This window comes from Narcine bancroftii, chromosome 3, assembly GCF_036971445.1.
Source record: "Narcine bancroftii isolate sNarBan1 chromosome 3, sNarBan1.hap1, whole genome shotgun sequence".
Taxonomy (NCBI): Eukaryota; Metazoa; Chordata; class Chondrichthyes; order Torpediniformes; family Narcinidae; genus Narcine; species Narcine bancroftii.
Genome location: NC_091471.1, coordinates 284,889,812 through 284,895,811, shown reverse-complemented (window position 1 = coordinate 284,895,811; position 6,000 = coordinate 284,889,812).

Sequence of the window (6,000 nt, the reverse complement as noted above, 5' to 3'; positions counted from 1 at the left end):
CTGCACCTCATCTCTATACATTGACTCGTTGATCTTATTGATCAGGCGCAGCACGGTCATGTCGTCAACAAACCTGATGATGTGGTTCAAGCTGTGTTTAGCTGCACAGTCGTGGGTCAGCAGAGTGAACAGCAGTGCAGCCCTGGGGGCCTCGTGCTCAGTGTGATGGTCTTGGAGGTGCTGTTACTGATCCGGACTGCCTGAGGTCTTCTAACAGGAAGTCGAGAATCCAATTACAGGGGGAGGTGTTTAGACTCAGCAGGTTCAACTTTCCCATCAGGTACTGTGATATGATTGTGTTAAATGCTGAGTTGATGTCAATAAACAGCATTCGAACATATGGGTCCTTGTTTTCCAGGTGGGTGAGGGCTAGATGGAGGGCGGTGGATATGGCATCATCCATGGAGCAGTTGGATCCATATACGAACTGCGGGGGTCTGGTGACGGGGGCAGCAGGAGCTTGATGTGCCCCATGAAGAGCCTCTCGAAGCACTTAATGACGATGGACGTGAGTATGACCGGGTGGTAGACAATGACGCAGGACACAGACAACTTCTTTGGCACAGGGAGAATGGTGGCAGCTTTGAGGCACATTGGGACCACGGGGCTTCTCAGGGAGATGTTAAAGATGTTGGTGAGAATATCTGCTGGCTGAGCACTCTACTGGGAATGTTATCCGGTCCAGCAGCTTTTTGCAGGTTGATCTTTGCTAACTCTCTCTTTACATTGGCCACTGCAAGACACAGCACCTGGTCATTTGGAGGAGAGGTGGTCATCTTCACTGCAATGCCGTCTTTTACCTAAAAATGCCCTGTAAAAGTTGTTCAGTGGATCTGGGAGGGAGGCATCACCAGCACAGGCATGCCCTTCCACATGAATCACGTGTCCTTGCTGTCCAGGAAGTGACTGTGAATGCGCTGGGCATGCACACGCTTTGCTTCCCTGATGGCTTTAGACAGCTTGGCTCTTACAATAGCGAGGGCTACCTTGTCGTCTGCCCTGAAGGTAGCATCTCAGTTCCTGAGCAGCTCATGCAGCTCCGCCGTCATCCATGGCTTCTGATTGGAGCAAGTAGTGATGGTCTTGGGCACAGTGACGTCGTCAGAACACTTACTGGTATAGCTGGTCACTGATGCCGTATACTCCTCCAGATTGATGCAGTCACCTTTGGTTGCTACTTCCTTGAGTCAGTGAGCTCAAAGCTGTCTTGGAGTGCATGAATGGCCCCCGCTAACCATGTTTTAACCTGCTTCCCAACTGGTCTGGAGCGTCTGATGAGCGGTCTGTATGGAGGAATTAATATTACAGAGATTCGGTCTCAGTATCCGAGGTGTGGCCGGGGCTCCGCCCAATACACACCGGAAATGTTCATACACAAGGTCCAATGTGTTCGCCCCTCTCATAGCAAAGTCCACATACTGATGGAATTTAAGTAGCCTGACTTGAGGCTCACCTGGTTGAAATCCCAGCGATAATGTTCAGTCCTTCAGGACGTGCAGTCAGCAGTTCGTTTATAGCCTCATACAGTTCCCAGATTATCTCCTTAGCATTAGTGCTGGAGGTGGGGGGGAGGGGGAAAGATGTACACCGCAACTGTGAGGACCGTGGTGAATTCCCACAGTAGATAAAATGGTCTATATCTGACCATCACATATTCCACCAGTATTAAGCAGCGACTGGAGATTAATATAGAATCTTTACACCATTCCGTGTTGATGTAAATGCACAGGCCACCATCACAAAGCTTTACCACACAGGACAGCACCTCTGTCAGCCCGAAATAAAGTAAGCCCATCCAGCTGAATGATGGCGTCTGGGACCCTATCGCTGAGCCACATTTCAGTAAAGACCAATTGGAGTCAGATGTCATCCATTTTGTTCGCCAGGGAACAGACAATGGTAAGCAGGATGGACGGGATAGCCGGATGGCAGGGGTTCCCTTCTGCCTAGCACAAATCCCTGCTCGCTTACTGCGCTTCCTCCCCTTCGCGCACCGCTTCCGTCTTCTCTGCGATCCTGAGGCTCTTAGGCCTAGTCCCCGCAACAGCCCGTGGTCACATAATTCGACCCACAGATCTTCCCGGAGGTAAGTAGATACATTTCTAAATAACTTTATATACTGTAAGCAATATCATCGGGTAACTCTAAAAACTAAAACTGTATAACAAAATAACAATTTAACTGTAATTAAAATAAAAATGATACTAAAAATGATACTGCTGCACTTGGCAGCAGTATGCCCCTGATATCTCTCTGTCTATCCTGTATCTCTCCATTTAAGCTTTCATGTGTATCCCTCCCCCTCCACCCCGCAACCCCGTCTATCCCCTAGTCTCCCTACAGTCCAATCCTCCACACACTTTTCTGTCACCCCCTTCCTCTAACTCCCACTAATTAATTTGACACCCGCCTCATTGGAAGATTTCTCAGAGATAGGTATCACCACTAACCCCCACTCTGAATTCTCGTAGCCCCTTCCTCATCTTCATAACCACCACCTGCACTCCTCTCCCTCACTCTGGCCTGTTCTCATCCGCTCCCCACCAATCTTCAGACCAGGACCTCTATTATACTCCACATAAACGTTTACACTCCTGCATTAAGTTACCAACTTTAGTGCAGCATGTTGATTCCATTTAATGTCAAATTTGTAAAGTCTGCAAACCACCTGAATGCCCCAGTCAGATACCTACCGACCCAAACTTGCGGGCTGTTTATCTTATCCCACCCTGTAACTCCCTCCAGTCCATGTGTTACATGTAAATAAAGCCACAGAATCTCTCGAATACTGGAACATGAAAATCTGCTGATGCTGGGGTTGAGATAAGCTGATGAAGGGCTTGAGCCTGAAATGTCTTTGCTGTACATGGTTTGACCTGCAGAGTTTCTCCAGCTTTGAGTTTTTCCTCCAAGCACAGACTTTGGTGTTTTACTCAAGATTCTCAGTTCGGTTTCAGCCCCTTGACTGGATTTCAGCCAAACACATCTGCAATTTCCTTGATGTGGGCTCCCTGAGATACCCTGATTAGATTTCAGCAGGTCACTCTCCCATTGCCTTCCTGTTTCTCAGTGCAGAAACTCGAGCTTCAAGTTGGCTGCACTTGGCAGCAGTATGCCTCAGTTAGGCTGCAATAGGCAGCCCCGTATTCATTGCATGGTTTACTGTGCAGCACTTGAGCTCTGGGCCTGTCTCTGTGAGATCTGGCTGGTTGCTGTCACAGGGTATGGGAGACGGGCTTTGGTGCAGTGTCCCTATGTTTTACTGTCAGCTGGGTGGAATAGTCTGAATTCCAGGCAGTTGCAAAGTTGGTGTGTTCAGGGGAGGGGGAGTGAGTGAAGGGCCAGCACCCTCTCTGATTGGCCGTCCCTCCATAGCCTGACTTTCACCCCACCCCGAGCAAGTCCGCTCCATTCACAGCAGTGGCCAGCCAATGGGAAGGGTTGTGCTGCGCACACCCCCCCCCCCCCCCCCGGAAGGTGCAGAGCAGGACTGGGAGGGGGGGGCAAGGGTGCAGCACGGGAGGAGCTGCAGCTGCCGTACACGTCCCGCCCCACACTCCAGTCACTGAGTTCGAGCTGGCACTGAAACTGCCCTCCCGCTCCCAGCACAGTTAACCCCTTCCTGCCCTCCCACATCCCAGCCTTTGCTGTTGTGCCTGTTATGGGGAGTTAGTGGTGGAGCAGGAGAGTCAGAGAGACGAGGGGAAGAGATTGAATTTACGGAAACAAAAAATCCGAAGGCGCTGAGGTCGAGTGCAAGCTGGAGAAACTCAGCAGGTCACGCAGTATCCAGATCCATGGGCAGTCAATGGTTCAGGCCTGGGCACTTCCTCAGAAAGAAGTTTTGGGCAGGACTGGAGGAACATCACAGTTGTAGTTCTATCGGATTATCCTAGTTGAATAACAGAGCAGGCTCTTGGAGCCAGTAATGCCACCTTCTGTTTCCAATTCTTGTTTCTTATGAATCCAAGTAAATGGTTTAAAGGAAAGAATAAATAATTCCTGGGTTTACTCCAAACCTCATTCATGTGGAAGTAAAAGATCAAATTATTTCAAGATTCAATTTATTATCGTAGTAATAAAATAGTGTCCTATTACATGAAATTTATTTTTGCCTGCTGCAAGGAAGATAGATTTGCCACTGGCAGGAATTGTGTAAGCGCCTCTTACGGTCAGACTTGCAGTCAGAGGGAAAGAAGCAAAAGAGAGTCATCGACCCCCCCCCCCCCCAAAGTCACCAGGTGTCTGTCGATTCATCCCCCCCCTCCCAGCACTTCTGCAGCCATCCAGAGCCCAGTCCAAATCATTGGGCCACCCGAGCTCCAGGTCCGAACCTCTGACACTCGGCGCCCGGTTCCAATACCTCGTACCCCTTCAGCCAGTTCCTCCAGCAGTCCCTGACAGCCGGTCTCCAGCAGCCCGCAGCTTCCGCGGGTTCCTCGCCTCGAGTCGCCAGCAGCCCACCGCACGCACTGGTCCCTCAGCCACAGAGGCCCCCCCCCTCACTGGTCCGCTGCCGTGATCACTGTCCCCGCAGGTCATCTCCTCCGCGTCTCCCTCTCAGATGGTGCCCTGCTCCAGTCCTCCACTACCCTGGAGTCTGCAGATTAATAGGCACCACCTTCAGCCCTGCGGTCGTGGGATTTCAACTAGAACCACTGTCAGCTCCCTCAAAGAGGCCGTTCAAAGCCTGTGCGAGCCGATGGCAGTCGACAGGGCGGCTGGACCCCATGGAAGCGCTGCACTTCCCCACTCCCTGTCCACACCAGTGTTGCAGCCACTGTGGCTTAAATTTCTCCCATTATCCTGGGTTGCACTTATTCCTTGACTATTGTAGCTCCTACCAGGTTACAGTATTTTTATAATTGTTTGCTTACTGAATACGCTTGCTTTTATTCACACATAGTTATTTGAATACAGCACTATTTTTTAAACTTCTATTTGGATGATAATTATATTTCATTAGCTTGGTATTTTACTTGGCACAATGACAACAAAGTTGAATTTAATCTAATCCAGTGGTTCTCAACCTTTTCCTTTCCACTCACATTGCTATTGGTGCTCTGTGGATTGCTTCAGGTGGTGTGTGTGGGAAGGGAAGGTTGAGAATCACTGTTCTAGACCCAATTGTTACTGAAATAATTTGCTTGAGAAAAATTGTCATTGGTCCATTTCCTTTGGAGTTATGAAACCAATGAGGTACGGTTAAAACAGTGGTTTTCAAACTTTTTCTTCCCTCCCACACACCACCTTAAGCAATCCCTTACTAATCACAGAGCACTTATGGCATAGGGAATACTTAAAATGGTATGTGAGTGGAAAGAAAAAGGTTGAGAACTTCTGAATCTAATCTAATTGTGGGTTATTTCGTTGGGTGCCTGCCTGTTTTTGATGTACCTGACGAACTAGGCCCAAAACGTTGATCACCCTTTACTTCCTGTGGATGCTGCGTGTCCTGCTGAGTTTCTCCAGCAAGTTTGTATGCTGAGATTGAATTCACTTCATTCCTGGGGAAAGAGACACATTATAACAGTCCATTCATTTGAAGGATTCCTTCATGGGCACCTTACAGCCAGGAGCGGTCTTGAGAGTTGGCGGGTGATAGGATGGGTGTGACCCCCCCCATAAGGAGCAACTGTATTGTGGTTGTTTCACCCAACAAGGATTCCTTGCACCGCATTATAAGGAAGGAATTACCTTTCAGTATTGAGTGACTGTTTTTTTGTTGAAGCTACTTCTATCTTTAATCAGACTACAGTAATTGTTCCTGCTTGGCTCTGGAATGCTACTCCTACAACTGTTCATCCACATTCTTTGATTTGAAGGTTCTGTCAGCAGATCCCCCCCCCCCCCCCCCCCCCCCCCGGGGACTGTGGGTGAAATGTGTAAAGCTTCTCTGAGCTTGGAACAACACTTGAAAGATAGGCCAAAGGGGATTTTCAAGAACCTGGGGCTGACGTTGGAGCACAAAGTTTACTGGTGGATGCATCAATATTGACC